The 22547-nt window shown below is 39.5% G+C and overlaps 1 protein-coding gene across 3 annotated transcripts in view; it reads right to left on the reverse strand.

Annotated features, from left to right (window-relative positions):
• The window catches only part of RAF1 (Raf-1 proto-oncogene, serine/threonine kinase), an 86932-nt gene extending 68042 nt beyond the window's left edge, over positions 1-18890 (reverse strand). Inside the window, exons 1-2 of one of the 3 annotated variants that reach the window (XM_059161782.1) lie at positions 18528-18890; positions 16555-16659 (exon numbers count right to left, since the gene is read on the reverse strand). The gene's annotated coding sequence lies outside the window, so the exon portion shown is untranslated. The remainder of the gene's footprint in view (positions 1-16554; positions 16660-18527) is intronic. The other 2 variants (XM_059161776.1, XM_059161783.1) reach the window with 2 other exon arrangements.
• Positions 18891-22547: the final 3657 nt, after the last annotated feature.

Below are 22547 nucleotides of genomic sequence, written 5' to 3' on the forward strand. Positions count from 1 at the left end.
ACATCTTCTTATCCATTCATCTGTTGATGGACATCTAGGTTCTTTCCACAGTTTGGCTATTGTGGACATTGCTGCTATAAACATCCGGGTGCACGTGCCCCTTCGGATCACTTCAAATACTGTCTTACATTTCACTTAAAAATATTAAAGTGGTAGAGTAAACATACCTAAAGCAACCAGCATGCTGATGTCTTAAGATAAGGGTTTTTTTTTTTGTTTTGTGTTGTTTTTTAAAGATTTTATTTATTTATTTGACAGAGAGAGATTACATGTAGGCAGAGAAGCAGGCAGAGAGAGAGAAGAGGAAGCAGGCTCCCTGCTGAGCAGAGAGCCCGATGTGGGACTCGATCCCAGAACTCTGGAATCATGACCTGAGCTGAAGGCAGCGGCTTAACCCACTAAGCCACCAAGGCGCCCCTTAAGATAAGGTTTTAAGAACTTCTTTAGCAATCTACCTAAAAGCTAATTTCTGAGAATGTAGCAATGCATTCTCTACGGTTGAGACTGATTTCAGAAAGTATACTTCAGTCAAGAGAATTTACAATTTGACACGCTTCAGTTTATTCAGCTCTCCTCTCCATTACCTCACAGGATTGTGAGAATTAGATAGGCTAAAGCAGATACCATTCCTATTTCTTTTTTAGAAGAAACGGTAAAATTCAAAAGGCTTTGTCACGATTTAAAAGAAAACATTAATTTTTCAAACCCTCAGATGGTAAATTCCAGTTCTATTACAATACACACTAATTTAAAAAATAAAATATTCTCAGGGGCACTTGGGTGGCTCAGTAGGTTAAGCATCTGCCTTTGGCTCAGGTCATGATATCCAGGTCCTGCGATTGAGTCTCATGGGCTCCCTGCCAGGGAACCTGCTTCTCCCTCCTCTCTGCTCTTCACCCCAATTCATGCTCTTTGTCTCTCAAATAAGACCTTTTAAAAAATAAAAAAATAAAATAACTTTTAATGTTATTACTATAATACTACTTTGAAATAAATATTATTTACAAGGAATGGATAACACCAGTATGTGAAGACAGGAAAATACATACCATGCCTTACATTAACACATGCAATTTAAATTAGTCTTCATATTTAAAAGATTTTTACTTCATTTATAAATCATTTAGTGATTTCCTTTAAATTATCTCAGAGCAGCTATATTTCTAGTGCTTTTTCTAAGTTGGCCTTTCTTCTTATCCTTTAAACAATACAGAATACAGAATATATAAAAAATCTGTTATTCAGAAAGCTCCCATAATCTTCAATAAATGGATCTGAATTTAATACAAATACAGTGAAGATTATATAAATTTCTTTTAAGTCATTCTTCTTTATCTTCATTCCAAAAATGTTCTCCCCAGAGTTGGCAATAAATGCACCTTAGATAAAATCTCCATGTAAGGGGTGCCTGGATGGCTCAGTGGGTTAAGCCTCTGCCTTCGCTCAGGTCATGCTCTCAGGGTCCTGGGATCAAGTCCCGCATCGGGCTCTCTACTTAGCAGGGAGCCTGCTTCCCTCTCTCCCTCCCTCTCTCTCTCTCTCTCTCTCTCTCTCTCTGCTTACCTCTCTGTCTACTTGTGAACTCTCTGTGTCGAAAAAATAAAATCTTTAAAAAAAAAAAGAAAACATCACATTTTTTTAAAAATCTCCATGTAAGTAGAACACTGCTGAATTATGAACCATGACTAATTCTGAATATTGGTCAATATAAAAGAATTCCTATACATCAATATAACCTGGATACTACTCTAGAGTTAAAATGCTGTTAAAATTTTATCTAGCTGCCCTGGATTTCTCCCTGTTTTGAAAAGAGAGGAGGAGGAACTGGCAGCAAGAGCTTTAAAAGTCTAGACATCTGGCATAAATGACCTGATTATACTAAGGTGCCTGTTATTTTTTTTTTTTTTAGGTGCCTGTATTTTTAAATAGCCTTTTATTTACTGACATCTAAATTTAAAAATTTACTTGTATTTCTTTTTCTCTTCTTGGTATGTTTTATAACATGTAAAGGTTAAATAATATATGGAAAGCACACAGTGTTAGCCTGAGACAGAAAATGTTACCCATTAACACTGTTATACAAACAATGGTGGTTCTATTGATTATAATAATCAGGAACTCTTCTAAATATCCCTTAAACCTCCAGCCTGAGTTCAAAGCCTAGAGCTCTTAACCACTGTTATACTGTGTTCAAAACTTAAGCCCCAAGTTCCAAAGTACAGATCAACTGTGAAAGAGCTTGTTGAGCTCTCACATTACTTAAAACAACACTGACTATACACTATCTTACTCATTTGTTCTTTGCAAAGTGACTCCATATTCCTAGAGATCCTCTGCAGAGCCTGCATGGGGCAATTCTGGATATTTTACCCATTAGCTTATCCTGGACTTGTACAGGACAACAACACACTGCTAAATTACTTACAATTAACGAATACAACTTTTCTGGAGAATACCTTTCTGCTGGGATTCATCATTTCCTCAAAAAGGTTATTTCTACTTTTCTAGGATAGGAGAAGTAAGATTTAATATCAAAGATAAAGAGAAAATAAACCAAATGCCATGTACAACTTACAGTGACTTAATGCGTAAGAAAAATATAAAATCTCCCAATTCACTGCTCTTTAAGTAAAATACAGGTAAAAGTAGCTCTATTTACACTATATGGTATACAATTATATTTGAAGTATATGTCAGTTTACATTTTAACTAGTAAACTAATTCAAGTATTCTAAAATTTAAATATCTTTCTGATAAATCAGAAAATAGACTGGGAATATAAAGCAGGAGAAATGGTAAGTAACAATGAAATAAACGAAGTAATTCATAATTTTTAAAGCCACTAATAGCCATTCCAGTCATAATACAATTCCAAAGATGTATCTCTACTCTGCTTTAACTACTTAATTGTATAATGAAGCTTTATTTTTTTAAACAGTTTGGCAGGTTTTGGGGTTTTTTTTTAAGATTTTATTTACTTATTTGACAGAGAAAGACAAAGCAAGAGAGGGAACACAAGCAGGGGGAGCGGGAGAAGCAGGCTTCCCGCAGAGCAGGGAGTCCAAAGAGGGTCTCAATCCCAGGACCCTTCGATCATGACTTGAGCTGAGGCCGAAGGCAGATACTTAACTGAGCCACCCAGGTGCCCACATAATGAAGTTTTAAAATGGAAGCCAATAAATCATTTTAGATATCTTTGCACTATGCTCATTTTCCACAGAATTATCTATCACATAAAATTCCAAGCAGCTTTTTAATTTTTTTATATTTTATTTATTTATTTGAGAGAGAGAGACAGGACGTGTGCATGCAAGCACAAGGAGAGGGAGAAGCCAGTCTCTCCTCAGAGCCAGGAGCCGGATGGGGACTTGATCCCAGAACCCTGGGATCATGGCCTGAGCTGAAGGCAGACGCTTGACTGACTGAGCCACCCACGGACCCCAGGCACCTTCTTTTTTTAAAAGATTTTATGTATTTACTTATTTATTGAGAGAGAGAGCGAGCAGGGGGATGGGCAAAGGAAGGAGAGAGGGAGAATCTCAAGCGGACTCCACACTCAGCCCAGAGGCCAACCCCAGGCTCAATCTCACCACCCTAAGATGACCACCTGAGCTGAAATCCAGAGTTGGATGCTCAACTGACTGAGCCACCGAGGCACCCCTAAAATTCCAGCATTTTAAACACTGTCATAAGAATTGGCAAAATTAGGGGCACCTGGGTGGCTCAGTGGGTTAAAGCCTCTGCCTTCAGCTCAAGTCGTGATCTCAGGGTCCTGGAATTGAGCCCCGCATCAGGCTCTCTGCTCAGCAGGGAGCCTGCTTCCTCCCTTTCTCTCTACCTGCCTCTCTGCCTACTTGTGATCTCTCTCTCTCTGTCAAATAAATAAATAAAATCTTAAAAAAAAAAAAAAAAAAAAGAATTGGCAAAATTAGCACAGAAAACATTCCAAAAAGAGAAGTCCCTCCATTAAGTGATAAATGTTTAAGATAAACTATCAGGTGAGTACCCCCAATCACTCCAAGCTTTAGATTAAAGGCTTCAGTGTAGGGTCACAATCCTTACCCTGTACTTGCATAAACCGCGTATGCTTTACACATAAGCAAGTGATAGCATGTTTCCTAGAAGTTTATGAAACACTGATTAGTGGAAAAAGAAAGCATTTTAGAAAGAATTTTTCTAAACGTGTTATTTTACACTAAATTCCTAAATCAAATATTGAAGAAAAGTTTTCACATATAAAGTATTACCAAAATGATTCATTATCATCTTACAGAAAAAAGAATAATGGAAATAAGTATTTCCATTTAGGTCAACAAAAGTTAAGAAAACTCTTCAAAGGGAGCTATCTCTGAGGGTTCTATGAAAAATGAGTACTTGAAGAGGCAAATCAGTTTAAGACCTGGATCCCTGCCTTCGAGAACTTCAGTATTTAGTTTAAAACATAATACAGGAGCACTGGGTGTGGTGCAAAAACAATGAATACTGTTACTCTGAAAAGAAATTATAAAAGAAAAAAAACACAATACAGGGATTAGGAGGGGTCAATAATGTAAGGTCTGGAAGAAGGAAAGAAAACTACCACGGATCATAAAGGAAAGTATGAAGTGGAAGGCATTCCCAGAATTCTAACAAAAACACTAAGTTTGCATCATACATAGGGGCTAATTTCTACAGTGAAGCTAGGGTATAGGATGGAGTCCAAATTACCCTAGAAAATCCCTTTAATCTCTCCCTAAATAGATGGGCTATATTTAGGGTATTTACTCTATGTCTCTCTCTCTTCCTCTTTAAAATAAAGATCATAATTTACCTATATCATCAGGCTATTGGGAAGATTAAATGAACTGAAGTCAGCTCTTTAAAAAACATGGCAGGTAGCAATAAAGGTAAGCTATTATCTATAGGTTTTCTTGTTTTTACGTTATCTTTAGACAAAAAAGAATCCCAAATGCAATAGAAATCGCACAAGAACGTATACTCAGTATGAGTAACAGTGGCTGAAACTGCCTGCACTATTAAAAACCTTCATTTTTTGACAGAGTGAAAACATAATTGAATATTCATATTTTAAAGTGCTTATAATGCAACTTCACTATTCATTTCTCCTTTAAGCTCATTCCTTCCTTCAGTCAAGCCTTGGTCTACCTGAGAGATTGAGTGATCAATTTTTCATGATTTCCGCAAGCTTCCTTCAGTAAGTGTTTGTTCCTTTATTATTATTATTATTATTATTCAATTGGTCACACAAGACTGGAAAAAATTACCCTCACAAAGAAAAAGTTTCTGCTGACAGACATGCTCAAATACTTAAAAAATCAAAAGCCATCTCATCCAAGCTAGAAATAATAATATGTCTAGTTTGGAAAAGGCTTAGGTTACAGTTTTCCAACCAGTCCAAAAGGGCACTCTGATGCACTGCACAGTGGTATGTGTGTCAATATTTTGAGTTTCCTCACTCCTCTTTCTCAATTTCTGACCACGAACTGGCAACTTCATCAGATGACTGGGCAGCATAAAGACACATGAGGAAATGTGACACTCTACCCTTGCAAAAGTTCAGAACTGCCCAAGTTTAGAAAATATTTTAACTTTTTAAAAAGTAATTGGGTTGGGGCGCCTGGGTGGCTCAGTGGGTTGAGCTGCTGCCTTCAGCTCAGGTCATGATCTCAGGGTCCTGGGATCGAGCCCCGCGTCGGGCTCTCTGCTCAGCGGGGGGCCTGCTTCCTCCTCTCTCTCTGCCTGTCTCTCTGCCTACTTGTGATCTCTGTCAAATAAATAAATAAAATCTTAAAAAAAAAAAAAATAAAAAGTAATTGGGTTAAAAATCAGCTAGTTCAAAACAATATGTTAAAGCAATCAGCCCCACAGTAAAAGACCTCTAGGAATAATTTCATTTTTAACCCTTGCCATAAATTAGTTTTTCATTATTTTTAATTTAAAGTCACTTTATCTTGAACTCTTTTTCAGCCCAAGTTTTACTTTTCATCTCCAAACCTGTCAGTTTCTTTATTTAGGTAGTTAACACTGCTAATTTTAAAAAGAACAGACCCATTTGCAAAGTATACCATTAACAAAAGTATCAAAATATATAATGCACAAATAAAATCTGGTCTAGGGATGAACATTCACATGGTCAGGTAATGATGAGGTAGTAAGATGGCTGCACAAAGGGGAAGGAAGGGAAACAAAAACCATCCAGATATTCCACCCTGCTAATACCTGGAAATACTGACTTAACCTTGTATCACTAAATTATTTACATATATATATATATATATATATATATATATATATATATATTTTTTTTTTTTTTTAAATGTAAGCTCTATGCCCAGTGTGGGGCTTGAACTCACAACCCTGAGATCAAAAGTTGCATGTTCTACCAACTGAGCCAGCCAGGCAACCCTGTACTGCTCATTTCTATTCCACATAAAAAGTATGAATCTTGGGGTGCGTAGGTGGCTCACTGGGTTAACCCTCTGGCTTTGGCTCAAGTCATGATCTCAGGGTCCTGGGACAGAGCCCCACATCGGGCTCTCTGCTCAGCAGGAAGCCTGCTTCCCTCTCTCTTCTCTCTGCCTACTTGTGATCTCTGTCAAATAAATAAACTAAAATCTTTAAAAAAAAAAAAAAGGCACAAATCTTAGTCACACATCTTGCATAGTCAACAAGAACTTAAAAAATAGCCTTCTGCCTTCCTCAAGAATAAAGACATGAAATATAAAATAAATAAATTCACTATTTTGCACACTGGCACAGGCAGACACTAGCATCTATCCTTAAGATAGGAGACAGTCCTTCAAACTTGGCAGAACAATTTTAAGAAGTAACCATCTGATTCAGTCAAATCTCCTATAATTCATTCCAGAGTCAATGGCTCTCATACAGAAAAATTTCCTTAGTCTTTAGTGGTATCACCAAAGGTACCTACCTTGCTTGCCTTAAGAACTTTGTAGAATTAAAAAATCTATAGTATCTTTTTTTTCCAGAAAATATTTTAAATTAACTTTTCAAGAATAATGTTCTTAAAACAAGAACATGTACACAAGTTTCCCCTGTAATTAGGCCACTAATTCATTAAAGCTCTAAATTATACCTAGGTACTTTGCCACAGGATTAAAAAAAACATGAAAATGTAACCTATGTAATTATACATCAAAGAATGAATGCCTTAAGGAAATTCTTATATTTATTTATATATCTTATATTATATTTCTTACATCTTGTTATACTCCATCATCCAGTAGAGTACACTTTACATAAAATTACGTGCTCAAATATCTGAATAAAATATTAATGGAGAAAAGACAGAATTACAATATTTATCCTAACCTTTTTCATGGATACTAAATCACTATCTACAACATAAAAATACTAATATATAATCTAAGGAACCAGATGCTTTTGTATATACTGCAACCATTCATAGAACTGAGAGGAAAAAAAGAATAAGGAGCACTATTCATTCAACAATTTCTAAGAATCTACTTTCAACCACTAGCTGCTTTGAAGAATATAAAATTCACAAAGACATTGCCCCTTGCCTTCCAGAAGCTTTTAAAGTAGAAGGACCATCATTTACCAAAGACTGACTCTGTGCTAGGCATTGTGCTAAGAACCTTCAGGATAACAAGCAGGCCTACAACAAAATATGGCAGGCTTTTGCGGGGAGGGGTAGTGACTTTTTTTTTTTTTTTTTTAAGATTTATTTGAAAAAGAGGGAATTTGAAGCAGACTAGCAGACTCCTCACTGAACTAGATCTTACAACCTTGAGATCATGACCTAAGTTGAAACCAAGAGTGGGATGCTCAACCAATTGTGCCACCCAGGTGCCCCTTAAAGAAAACTCTGAAATTAGGAGTGTGGAAAGACTACCTCTAGCTTGAGTGGAGAAAGAGGTGGACAGTTAAGGATGACTTCACTACAGAACTAGAAGGGGTAGCATTTCAATAGATAGATGCAAAGGTAAAATAAAAGCCAAGGTGTATCCAGGAGTAGAGAAGAGGAAAAGTTTGGAAACAAGTCTGATTAAGACTAGGACAGTCTTTTACTTTTTAAATCTTTGTATTTAATGACTTTACAAACACACCCATTATAAATAGCAACCCCTCCCCATCCTCAGTACCTTCTAAAACTTCTACTCTGCTTTTTTTCTATAGCACCTAATTTTTTTTTTTTTTAATCCCTTCTTTGCTTTACCCTTCCCTTTCTTCCCCCTGCTAACCCCACCAAGTAACCTATGTTAACAACCTTCCATTACTTTTTGGTATTTTCTCCCATACAGATGTCATATGCACATGTATACATGGGCTTTTTGTAATAACGTATATTTTCTAATCAATTAGTTTTTTTTAAAGATATACTAAGTACAGGGGTACTTCAGTGGCTCAGTCAGTTAAGCAGCCAACTCTTTTTTTTTTTTTAAGATTTTTTCTTTATTTATCTGACAGAGATCACAAGTAGGCAGAGAGGCAGGCAGAGAGAGAGGAGGCAGAGAGAGAGGAGGAAGCAGGCTCCCTGCAGAGCAGAGAGCCCGTTGTGGGGCTTGATCCCAGGACCCTGGGATTACAAACTGAGCCGAAGGCAGAGGCTTAACCCACTGAGCCACCCAGGTGCCCCAGCAGCCAACTCTTGATTTGGGTTCTGGTCATGATTTCAGGGTCCTGGGATTGAGCCCCATATGGGGCTCTGCACTCAGCAAGGGGTCTGCTTCAGGATTCTCTCCACCTCTGCCCCATCCCTCCCATCCCCCCCAACCATGTGCTCACATACAGGTGCTCTAAAAAATAAATAATCTTTAAAAAAAAACAACAACCACTAATTACAGAATACATGTTCATGGGGGGGGGCACCTGAAAAACATGGAAAAATACAAAAAGTAATAACCTAGAGATGGCCCTTGCCAACATTCATGGACATATGTACCTAATATTTTCTATGCACTTGTAAATATTTTTCTTTATAAAGATTAGATCTTCGTGTATTAATTTTAGTACTCTACTTTTTTCATTTAAAAGATCCTATCTTGCAGGATTAACTGAAATCATCTTTCACTAGATGACAGAATACACTTTAAATTAAAAGGATATAGGGTATAAAGAAGGTAACTACACCAACTACATGTACTAGCTTAGCAAAAAAGTTTACTCTTTTCAAAAAAGATGAATCATTAGTTGTATGATACCTCTTTGAAAAGCATTACGTACAAATAAATTCATAAGGGTAAAAAGAATCTATCAGATGCAAATATAGCCAAATATGCAACTTCTAAGTTTCCTGTTTGCTTCACACCCATTATCATAGTTATTATCAAAAAAACGGAAAATAACAAGCATGGACAAAGACGTCAAGAAACTGGAACCCTCATGTATTGCTGGTAGAAATGTATATTGGTGCAGTTGCTGTGAAAAACAGTTTGGCAGTTCCTCAAAAAGTTAAAAGCAAATTACCATATGATCCAGCAATTCCACTCCTAGGCGCATACATCCAAAAGATTTGAAAGCAGAGACTGAAACAGACACTTATGAACGAATATTCACAGTAACATTATCCACAACAGCCAAGAGGTAGAAACAACCCAAGAATCCACCAACAGACGAATGGATAAACAAAATACTTTACACACACCCACAGGAATATTATTCAGCCATAAAAAAATGAAATTTTGATACATGGTACAATATGGATGAGCCTTGGAAAAACATTAAGTAAACCAGATGCAGTATCACAAATTCTGTATGATTTTTCCTTATATGAGGTACTTGCAATGAGCAAATTCATGGTAGAATTTCCAGAAATAGGAAGGAATGGAGAGTTTTGTTTAATGGGTACAGAGTTGTTCAGGATGATGAAAATGTTCTGGGAATAGTGGTGATGGTTGCACAATGCTCTGAATGTACTTAATGCCACTGAAGAGTACACTCAAATATGGCTAAAATGGTAAATTTTATGTATAGTTTACCTGTCCCCCTCCAAAAAAGCCTAAGGGGCCCATTTCACACTGTTAGCTAAACAGGAGTCATGAAGGTCATGATCTCTAGTCTCACAATTCACAACTGCACTCTAATTCCAGTCCAGACTAACGTGAAGGAAGGTAGAATATCATATACCCTCTCACATTTCCTCTGGTTAAAAAGCTCTTCCATGTATAAAGCCAATGAATACAGAGGGAAATAGCCAGCATGACAAAGGCGCTTAGGCCAGAGAATCAGGGGAACTGCTAAAGCAGGCAAAGCCCTCATGGAGCTGGCAGTGAGAGCCCCAGGCCATCTTCAAATAAAGCCCCAGGGAGTGGGAGGGCAATAAGCAAGATGACTCCTTCAACAGATATCCTACTTACATCCTATGTTACAAAGTTCTGAGTTTAAGTTTATTAAGTATATCCTCTTAATAGTAAGCATTTGTGTTTGTGATGGACAGTAGGAAGGAACTAAGTCCATAGGTGATTAACCTCTGAATCTCCACTCATTCAGTTAATGTTTGTTACATAATCAAGACAAAGTTTCAAGAACTAGAGATGTATAAACAAGAATAAGATATGCCACACCTTTAAGGAACTTAGCCAGAGTTGTAGGATATCTATACAAAAAAATTCAATTAACACTATTTAGCACCTTACAATCAACAATTTGGCTGCAATCAGGTGTTAGCCATTATGCTAAACTCTGGGTAGTCAAAGGTGATTAAGATACAATCTTCTAGGGGCGCCTGGGTGGCTCAGTGGGTTAAGGCGCTGCCTTCGGCTCAGGTCATGATCTCGGGGTCCTGGGATCGAGTCCCATATGTCGGGCTCTCTGCTCAGCAGGGAGCCTGCTTCTCTCTTTCTCTGCCTGCCTCTCTGTCTACTTGTGATCTCTCTGTCAAATAAATAAATAATTAATTCTTTAAAAAAAAAAAAAAAAAGATACAATCTTCTAGGGAAAGGAGTAAAATACTTCCATATGTGTCACAATACATGTAACATCTATAATGCATAGTACCCCCCCAAAAAAAAGGAAAAGAAAAAAGAAATCATTTAGGTTTAAATAGGTCTTATAAAACCTAGTATTGGGGCACCTGGGTGGCTCAGTGGGTTGAGAATCTACCTTCGGCTTGGGTCGTGATCTTGGGGTCCTGGGATTGAGCCCCGCATCGGGCTCTCTGCTCAGCAGAGAGTCTGCTTCCCCCTCTCTCTCTGCCTGCCTCTCTGCCTACTTGTAATCTCTGCCTGTCAAATAAATAAAATAAAAATCTTTAAAAATAAATAAATAAAACCTAGTATTATGTCTTGGAATGTAAACTCAACACTGTCACTGAAGCACAGAACCATGGACCCTCAGCCTCTCAAAGGGAAAGTTTTTTTTCTTTTTTTTTTTTACAAACATCAATAAATAAGGAACTGCCATATGGAGTAGAGTATGCATTTTTCTGTATAATCTAACAAGACAGTAAACTCAGAAATGATAGCATGAAAAGTAAATGCAATAAAGTTTCAAGGCGGGGCTCAAGGAAGGAAACAAAATAATGAGTGAGAAGAGAAAAAAAAGATCAGGAAATGATATTTAGAAGATGGTGTTCAAAATGGCTTTTAAAAGAGGAACAGATAAAAGTAAGGAAATTGTGTCAATCTCTCCTCATTAGATAAGGTCGTTGAAGGCAGGAACTTGCCTCATTTACCCTGCACGAAGCACACGAGACTGCACCTACGTAAGTGCTTTAAAAAAAAAAAAAAGACTTTTGAATTCCACCAAAGATAGTATGAGGAATCTTCATTAAGCAAGAACTATGTTTAGTCCAATAGGCAATGGACACTCTTGGAAGATTTGCCAACGGATGTAAGGCCGATATCTCTACATTTGAATATTGTTATCATCACAAAATAGGATACATAAGGGGCACCTAGGTGGCTCAGTCCATTAAGCATCTTGCCTTCAGCTCAGGTCATGATCCAGGGTCCTGGGATAGAGTCCCCTACTGCTCAACAGAGCCTGCTTCTCCCTCTCCCGCTACCCTCCTTCTGCTTGTGCACTCAGTGCCCTCCCTCTCAAGCTCGAATAAATAAATAAAATCTTTAAAAAAAAAAAAAAGGATACTTAAAAACCCCATTCTTACCCTCCATGAAAGAAAGCTGGGTAGCTGGGGAACAAATGGGGTGGTAGAATTACTCTACACAACTTTACTTACTCTGCCAAAATTTTTGTATCCTTTGAATTTTGTGGCATGTGACAGTATTATCTATTCAAAAAATTTAATAAAATTTTATTTTTAAAAATCTGCACAGTACCAACCTTGCAGCCCTGGATAAAGAAGATGTGGTATATATACACAATGGAATACTATGCAGCCATCAAAAGAAATGAAATCTTGCCATTTGCAACAACGTGGATGGAACTAGAGCATATCATGCTTAGCGAAATAAGCAGAGAAAGACAACTATCATATGATCTCCCTGATATGAGGAAGTGGTGATGCAACATGGGGGCTTAAGTGGGTAGGAGAAGAATCAATGAAACAAGATGGGATTGGGAGGGAGACAAACCATAAGTGACTCTTAATCTCACAAAACAAACTGAGGGTTGCTGGGGGGAGGGGGGTTGGGTGAAGGGGGGTGGAGTTATGGACATTGGGGAGGGTACATGCTTTGGTGAGTGCTGTGAAGTGTGTAAACCTGGCGATTCACAGACCTGTATCCCTGGGGATAAAAATATGTTTATAAAAAATAAAAAATTTAAAAAAAAAAAGAATCTGCACAGTAAGAGTGAATCTGATAGCAATGTGGAGAAAGCACTGCCATGGGAAGAAATAAGAAAAAGGAGTTCACATTGGATGTTCTAACAACACTCAAGGCTAATAGTAAGAAAAGCCTGCTTTAATCTGGAGAAAAAAAAGAAAACAGCTAAAAGAAGCTCAAAAATATAGTTGTCAATGGAATCTGACAGTGACTGAATGGCTGGGGTAACATAAAGACCCACACCATGAATACCATTAATTAACTTTTTTTTTTTTTAATAAAGATTTATTTATTTGACACAGCAAGAGAGGAAATACAAGCAGGGGGAGAAGCAGGCTTCATGCCAAGCAGAGAGCCCAATGTGTGGCCCGATCCTAGGACCCCAGGATCACGACCTGAGCCAAAGGCAGACACCTAACGACTGAGCCACCAGGTGCCCCAATTAATTAACTTTATTAAATGCATTTTTCTATTATAAAAGCAACACATTCAGAGAATATAAGAAGTATAAAGAACACTATCCTATTTTTTTTTAACTTATTTATTTGACAGAGATCACAAGTAGGCAGAGAGGCAGGCAAAGAGAGAGACAAGAGGAAGCAGGCTCCCCGCAGAGCAGACAGCCCAATGAGGGGCTCCATCCCAGCATCCTGGGATCATGACCTGAGCAGAAGGCAGAGGCTTTAACCCACTGAGCCACCCAGGCGCCCCAAAGAACATTATTCTTATTTCTACTGTTTAACGATAACTGTTAACATCTACATGTTATATTTATATTTTTTATATTTTTATCTTTTGTATTTTCTTCCCATGTGTAGGCTTTGAGATTTTTTCAAAACAGCTTGAGATGTAATTCACATACAACTCACCCACTTTAAGTGTACAATTTGACGGTTTTTATTATATTCAAGAGTTGTGCATCCATCTCCACAATCTGAGAACATTTTCATCCCTCCAAAAAAAAAAAAAAAAAAAAAGACCCTATCACAGTCGCTATCCATTCCCAGTAGCCTGTCCATTCCCGTACTCCTTCCAGCCCCTGGCAAACACTAACCTACATTCTGTCTCTGTGGACTAGCCTATTCTGGACATTTCATACAAATGGAATCATAAAATATATGGTCTTTAATGACTGGCTTCTTCCATTTAACATGTTTGCAAGGTTTATACATGTCGGAGAATGTATCAGTACACCATCTCTTTTTATACTGAATGATATTCCACTGTATTTTTTTTATAGAACTGTAATCGTTCCAGATACATACTTTTGTGTTCAACATTTTCCATGTTATCAATGCGTCATATAATCCATATTTAATGACAAGCACAGTGCCCCATCAAGTGGCTGTACCACCATTTACTTAATCATTTCACTAATGTTGGACATTTGAACTCTTTCCAGTCTTTTCTACTGTAAACAAATTCTCGTAAATGCAAATGGTAGTTCCTTTCTGAATGATCTTCTCAATCCAGAGAAATGCCTCTCCTAGAAACTCTTGAGTTTCCCAATGAGATCTGCCACAGAAAACAAAAGTCATATTCTTTCAGAAAAAATTTAGAATTTCATCCATCCCAAACCCAAGTAATGGAGAGATGTTAAAAGCTATCCATGCTTGTAAAGGATGCCTCAGAAATACCTAGATTAAGACCTAGCTGGCTCAGTCAGTACAGCATGCAACTCTTGATCTTGGGGTTCTAAATTTGAGCCCCATGACGGGTGTAAAGATTACTTAAAAAAAAAAAAAAAAGAAAGAAAGAAAAGAAAAAGAAAAAAGGAACAAAAATTCCTAATTCTAAAGATATATTAACACAGTTAAACAATAACTGGCCTGACTCTTCCATCAGAAATGTATATGGATGGAAAAAAGTAAACACTGTCCCAACTGTGATGCCTAGTATTAAGTATCTTCAAAGAAGTCAAACCACTTTTGTTTTCCATAGCAGGATGGAAGAAAATAAATAGAAGATCCTGATTCCAACAGTAAAAATGTACTTATGCTTGTTACTATATGACAATAAATGGAATCCAACAGGTTGAAAGAGGAAGAAGAAGACACCAGCAAAATCCACAAGGTCCTCACCAGCACTTAAAGATACTGGGACCCCTAAAACACTGTCATTGCCCGCTGCTTTCCATTCATTAACCAAAAATACCAACAATCTCAAAATCACGAAGATTTAAAAATTTGAAACTAGCTTTGGGATTGTTAATCCCTACCTCTGTAAAATCCTTTAGAATCTGGTCTAAAAATAAAACTATGTGTCAAGTATTCCTCAAGAAAACTATGTACACTGATTGGAATGTGAAGCAATTAACACACTTTATGAGTGATTTGCCAAAGAGACTTGAGATAGCCTGGGCCAAAACCAATAACAAAGAAACAACACCCACTTGATATTTTCCTTGGTTAAACTGAGATTTTAGGAGCAATTTTAGAAGAAAAGCTAAAAAGCTCTGAAGTTAACCAGGAAAATCAATGAGAGCTACTCAAGTATTCTGGGAGAAACGGAGGAACAAATTTTGATTTGATCACTGCAAAATAAAAGATGAAAACTTTAATACAAAATTAAGCAATTTTTACTCTACTTTTAAGCAAGAATAAAATACCCCACCATTACTATCATGACAATAATAGACAAGGCAGTATAGCCCTATACCAGAAATACTAACTAAACTGTAATGCAAACATGTAGTGTTACATTTAGCACCTAGTCAGTTTAGCAAATAGGAATTCTGAACCAGTCATACACATAAACACACACACACAATACAACAACCTATAACTCTACACAACCTCATCGTAAATAAGCCCACTGTTCCTTGGTCTTCCAATTAATTTAGTCAAGGTGAGCAATTTTTCAACTAGTTTTAAAGAAATGATTTCCGGGACGCCTGGGTGGCTCAGTTGGTTAAGCAGCTGCCTTCAGCTCAGGTCATGATCCCAGCGTCCTGGGATCGAGTCCCGCATCGGGCTCCTTGCTCAGCAGGGAGCTTGCTTCTCCCTCTGACTCTGCCTTCCACTCTGTCTGCCTATGCTTGCTCTCGCTCGCTCTCTCTCTGACAAATAAATAAATAAAATCTTTTAAAAAAAGAAAGAAAGAAAGAAATGATTTCCATGACCTGTACAATTTGAAGAACAAAAAACCTTTACAAGTTCGATTTTGTGGTTTCATAAACCCCCTACTGTCACACAGTCCACTGCCTTTCAAAAGCAATATTTAAAATTCTCTTCTGCAAGTCAACATTAAGGCATGCTGTTTGGCTAACAAGCTCCTCCCAAGACCAGGATTATTATGTATGGCCTATTATGTTCCTAACATGCAAACAAAAGCATTCCCTCATGTAACATTTTACTATTTTTAGGCAGGTCACTAACAAAGTTTTATCTGAAATTAGAATGTAGCAGAATCATACATCTACTACTAACAAACTACTTGAAATAGTAATTTAAAGTTATTAATTGTATTTTCCATTTAATAAGTAACCTAGTACTTCTGGAAGTTTAACTTCCAAGAAGTTGTTGTTTAATCCTCAGAGCAAACCACCTTCTTTGGTTTTCACAAATGGCATGTTTTAACTAAACACAACTAGTTTCAGAGCAGCTGTAATACAATATTTGATGTTTAACCATTCTCCCTTTCACCTTTTAGATCCTTTTCATTACGAATGACCAGCTTAATCTGTTTCTCTGTTTTCTTCTGCAAACCCAAATCCCGTAAAATATGTTCTAATGTATTTCACTCATGCCTCCTACTTTGAAGGCTTACACTTTTCAACTACTGACAAAAGTTTTAACAAGGCTAAGCAACCCCATTACAAGTTTTAATCACAAACACCACATACCTAAAAGATAAGCTTTTCCAGCAGAAACACTAACAGGTTTATTTTTCCAAGTATCCAGTGTTCAACCGGGTCAAATGTTTCTCTTGCATTTTAAACAGCTTAGCCCTTGAAGTGATAAGGGTGAAAACAAGCCAAAAGTCTCTTAATAATGTTCTTCAGTGGCATGTAATGATCACAACCCAAGAAAAACTCAGGAACTGCTAGCTAAAGTCAGTTAAGACCATAATAATCACGTTACCTTAAGCATTAATCACAACAATAGAGAGATTTGGGGTAAATTATGTTTATATAGCTAAAGACTTTATAACAAAATCGAAAACCACAGAATCAATGCAAAGAAAGTTTACTAAATATACAACACTTAATAAATTAAAAATACTTTCAGCTGTTTCAAATAATCTTCCAATTTCTATATGACAGGGGAGTGTGGTTTTTATTGCGAACAGCCATTTAAAAGGCAGTATTAGCAGCATGTGCTACATGCATAAAGTCAACATTTTAGTGAGCAAGCAAAAGGTTAGAAAAATCTTTTACAAAAACACCTACGAATATGAAGTTCAGTTCATTCACCACCGCGTAAGTGCAAAACATCTGACATAAGGCACTTATCAAAAATGTCCTTAAATGGCTTTAACACAGTACATCTTTTCAGTTACTATCAGCTTCAACATCATAAAGGGAGAAAATAGTTATCAGCAAGAAAAAAATAGAATATTCATTTAAAATAATCCAAATTAAATCAACTAGTTCACTGTCTCCAACAAAGATCCTTCACAACTTTTCTTTTAGACCCTCATCTCTCACCACTTCCTTCCTGCACCCCAAACTCATCCCAACTCCTGCATATCTCTATGCCTTTTTACCAGCGGTTCTTCAGCTTATAATGCTCTCCTCTCCTCACCTGGTAAGCACTTACTCATCAGTCCAAAACTGGCCGCAAAAGTTCCCTCCAGTGTTCAAGCTTCCCCAACTCCCCCAGGCAAAATTGGCTTTTCCAATTCCCAAAACACTCAGTAAGTCCATCCTGCGCATTGTTTTCACGCCTTGGTGAGAAGAAAGAAGAGCAGGTTCCCTCCACTCAGCCCATAGAGGACGAAGCAGGCAGAAATACTCCACGAACGTGAGCTGAATTCGTCCCTACTTGGATTAAACGACTCTCTAGAACCCGGTCACATCTCAAGGAGACATAGGGGATCCTAACATTCTTCCCACCAGAGAAATGAATACCAGAGGGCACACCCAGAGCCCTGAAATGAGAACAATGAATGAACACAGCCGCCTCTCCTCTCATGATGTTCCAACTCCTCTTTCTGGGCATCGACTAGCTCTGCTGAACCTCTGCAGCTGCAGAACCCAAGCGTCCTGGCGGCTCTCACTTTACACAAAAGACAGCCCTGGATCTTCATTCCAAAGCATCCCAGGGCCAAACCTCAGTATACGCATCCCAAACCTTTCATTAGTAACCCAGAGTCCCCTATATCTTTGTGGTGGGGCACTGACCCACTTCCTCCTCTCGTCCCCGATTCTTCTCGTCCTCCCTATAAGGGTGTCACCTGAGTGACGGACTCTGAGATAAGATGCAAGACTGGGACCCCCCACCCCGCGCCCAGAAAGAAAAGGAATTAGTCCACCTGAATGACAACACAGATACGGGGCTATTCTGGGCAGATTCTCCCATTTACCAAAATATAAGGAATGTGCACCGAGTACAGGGGTGGCGCTAGCACGTTTCCCCGAAACACAAGGAAATTTGAGTGGGGATGTGGAAACTCGGCTGGCCGGCCATGACACCGGGCTCCAGGGCTCCCGCCCGTCCAGCGCCACCCGGGGTGACAGCGGCCTGGCCCGGGCCCCCACTCGGCAGCTGCCGGGTCGCTCCATCAACGCCGCCCAGGCCCGGACGCATTAGAACTCTGCCCCTTCAGCCCCGCCGCCCAGATCCCCCGGCAGCCAGGGCCGACCCTGCCGCCTACCTGAAGGAGCCGAACCGCCTCCGTGTCCCGTCGTCCGGCGGCGGCGTCTGATCCGCTCCTCCTCCCCGCGGCGGGTGAGGGAGCGGGAGGCGGTCACATTCGGCGCGTCCCTAGCCCAGGGGACGGGGCCCCGGGCAGTCCCCGCATCATCGCACCCGCGCTCCGCGCCTCGGGGCACACGCCCCAAAGCCGGGCCAATTGGCCCTCTTCCGGGCCCAAGGAGAGCCGCAGGAAAGCCTTCCTGTCTCACGCTCGCCCTCTTCTTACTCCCGCCATCTAAGATGGCCGCCCCAACGCCCGCGACGAAGAGGCTCTCGGGCGGCCCCGGCAAATGAGCCTTCCACTCGGTGCTCCTCCTCCCGACCTGCGGCGCCACTGGCTCTCTGCTTCTGCGCGAGCCTGCCGGGCAGCGGCTGCAAACTTGGTTCGGGCATCTATCACTCTAGTCTGAACTCGGGCCCCGCCCCCAGGGGCGTGGCCTCGTGATGTCGCCAGTCGCCATTTCGGATCCGTGACGGCTGTGGGCCGGGTCCTGCTTGGCGCCGGGTGGGTGCTGTTGGCAATCGAGAAGGGCCACCTCGGACTCCCAGAGGGTCCGGGGCTTAACTGCGAGAGGAACGCCAGCCTGGCAGCATCGCAAGGCCCGGAGATAACCAGACTTACCGGAGGACGCACCGTATACTGTGTAAAGCTTTGGCGCTATCCTTAGGCATGTTGGAATTCGAATCGCCACTTAGCTACTTATGTGTTGTATGGGAAAGTCCCTAAATTTTCCTTTTTTTTTTTTTTAATTTTCTTTAAGTAAGTAATCTCTACACCATACGTGGGACTTTTTAAGATCGAACGTCTCGTGCTTTTCTGAGCCAGCCAGACACCCGACCATAAAAGTTTTCTGAGCCTCACTTTTCTCTCCGTAAATTAGGGGACCTTTTTCCCCATCAGTTTGTTAAAAAGTTAACAAGACTGATAATATTCAGTCTAGTTCAAAGTATATGAAAACCGTTATGTACCCTAATTCAGGCAGGATTGCTTATGGGGAGGGCAGTTTGGCGTTATCTACTGACACTTTTTATGTGTATACCCCTCGTGCCAGCAGTTCCCCTTTTAGGCACTAATTTTAGAGAAATGTGTACCCATAGCACAAACAAACATGTGCTAAGACGTTTATTGCCATATTGTTTGCATTAGAGATACCCTGGCAAAGATGTGAGTTAATTAAGTAGAAAACTACAAATAAACGGTGCTACATCCACAGTATGGCATTTTATCTGTCTTAAAAGATCCCAGTTATGGGCTGGGGTCATGATTCCAGGGTCCTGAGATGGAGCCCCTTGTGGACTCCTGCTCAGCGGGGAGTCTTCTTCTACCCCAGCATTTGCACAGGCTCTCAAATAAATAAATGAAACCTTTAAAAAAAAAAAAAAAACGAGCAGGATCTATGTACTAATCCAAGACATTATATTTTTATAAGGACATTTTGTATGGTACGATGCTATTTATTCAAACACAGGCATGCAAAACTACCCAATACCATGTGCAACATTCATTTATGTAAATTTTTATGGGAGCCTATTGTGTACCACACTTTGTTCTGGTTGTTGGGAAATCTACATTCAAAAGCCCTGCCTTCTAGAGATGAAAGACCAAAAGAAAGTATAAAATAAATTCAGATAGTAATATGTGCAGTATAGGAAAATGAAGATGAAGCAAGATGAGAAAGATAAGACAGCTATGTGAGGACCAACATGCAAATAAATGCTGAGGAAAGACTGGAGGGCATTGAATACAGAAGGTCCATGAGAGTTGTTTTTGATGGGTTTTTTCTTTTTATAGGAGTAATAACAATAACGTCTACCTCACAGAATTAAATGAGATAAAACATGGGAAGCATTTAGCACAGAGCCTAGGGGTTGAGACTTCAGTACCTGGAATCTGATTGCCTGGTTTCGAATTTAGATTGCCACTTCCTCATTTGTAACTGAGATAAGTCATTTAAAGCTCAGTTCCTCAGTTTCTTCATCTAAAGAAAACATGATCATATCCACCTCTTAGAGTTAAAGGATTTAGTGAGTTTAAGATGTAAGGCACTTGGAACAGTTCCTGGCTTGTATTAAACATAGAAATGTTAGCTGTAATTATGCCTCTCTCTTCTCGTAATATCATTACTACTTAGGATAGAGCAGCAAAACCACACTTGCTGACCCCAGGCCATTTCTTCCTTCGGTGGCCCCCAGCTGCTACACTTTACTTAGGGAGACTGCACTTCATTCAAACCTCTCAGCTGACAAGAGTGGCTATTTCATAAAAGAAAAAAAAAAAAAAAGCTTATAAAGGTGAAATTCACATAACATAAACTTAACCCTTTTAAAGTGAAAAATTAAGTAGCATTTGATATGTTCACAGTTTTGTGCAATCACTTCTAGTTCCAAAATACTTCCCTCAATCTGAAGCAAAACCCCTTACCCATTAACCAGTTTCTCCCCATCCCATTTCTGCCCAGCCCCTGACAACCACCAAGATGCATTCTATAACTGGGGATTTATCTTTTCTGGATATTTCATATAAATGCAATTATACAACATGTGACTATGTGTGTCTGGTTCTTTTTACTTAGCATAATGTTTTCAAGGTTCATCCACATGACATTTATCAGTAACTTCTTTTTATAGCTGAATAATACTCCACCATACACAATTGACTGATGGACATTTGGACTGTTTCCATCTTTAGGCCATCGTGAATAGTGTTGCTGTGAGCATGCGTATACATGTGGTATTAGAGTACCTATCTTCCTCTTGAAGATACACCGGTACACATTACATCAGGCAGGTTCCCTGCTCCACAGGAAGCCTGCTTCTCCCTCTCCTGCTTCCCCTGCTGTGTTCCTTCTCTCTCTCTCTCTCTCTCTCTCTCTGTCAAATACATAAATAAAATCTTTTATTTTAAAAAAAGTACCTATCTTCAGTTCTTCCAGGCGTATACTTAAGAGTAGAATTGCAGGCATCACCTTGCACCCCACTGGGTTGCATGTCCTCTACTTTAAAAACCTCTGGCTTGGGGGCACCTGGGTGGCTCAGTGGGTTAAAGCCTCTGCCTTCAGCTCAGGTCATGACCCCAGGGTCCTGGGATCCAGCCCCGCATCGGGCTCTCTGCTCAACAGGGAGCCCGCTTCCCCCACCCCCACTCTTTGGGACGCCTGGGTGGCTCAGTGGGTTAAGCCACTGTCTTCGGCTCAGGCCATGATCTCAGGGTCCTGGGATCGAGCCCCAAATCAGGCTCTCTGCTCAGCAGGGAGCCTGCTTCCTCCTCTCTCTCTGCCTGCCTCTCTGCCTGCTTGTCATCTCTCTCTGTCAAATAAATAAATAAAATCTTTAAAAAAAAAAAAAAAAACCTCTGGCTTGGTGGTAGGAAAAGTCAAAGAACTAGAGTTTTTAGAAAAGAAAGAGGAATGAGAACAGAAATGAGTCAAATAGTTTGAAGGAAGAATGGACATGTCATGATCTCAGATCAAAGAGAGAAGGGAAAGAATAGATGTCATTGGTTGGGGGAGGCTAAAATGGAAACTTACCCGGGTGTTGGAATGTTCCATTTAATTTGGGAGATGGATACATGAGTGTGTGTGTGTGTGTGTGTGTGTGTGTAGAGAGAGAGAGAGAGAGAGAGCTTGATATGTGTTCTTTCTATATATTTGCTACACCTCAATAAGAAATTCTTTGAAGGGGCGCCTGGGTGGCTCAGTGGGTTAAAACCTCTGCCTTCCACTCAGGTCATGATCCCAGGGTATTGGGATCGAGCCCCGCATCAGACTCTCTGCTCTGCCGGGAGCCTGCTTCCTCCTCTCTCTCTCTGCCTGCCTCTCTGCCTACTTGTGATCTCTGTCTGTCAAATAAATTAATTTAATTAAAAAAAATTCTTTGTAAAGATGTATAAGGTCTTTAAGCCTGGCAGAAAGGATGAATTTTTTAGGTAAAAGAAAGGAAAACAAGTGATAGCTACCATTTATGGAAACTTTTCATGTAT

Source organism: Mustela lutreola, chromosome 2, assembly GCF_030435805.1.
Source record: "Mustela lutreola isolate mMusLut2 chromosome 2, mMusLut2.pri, whole genome shotgun sequence".
Lineage (NCBI taxonomy): Eukaryota > Metazoa > Chordata > Mammalia > Carnivora > Mustelidae > Mustela > Mustela lutreola.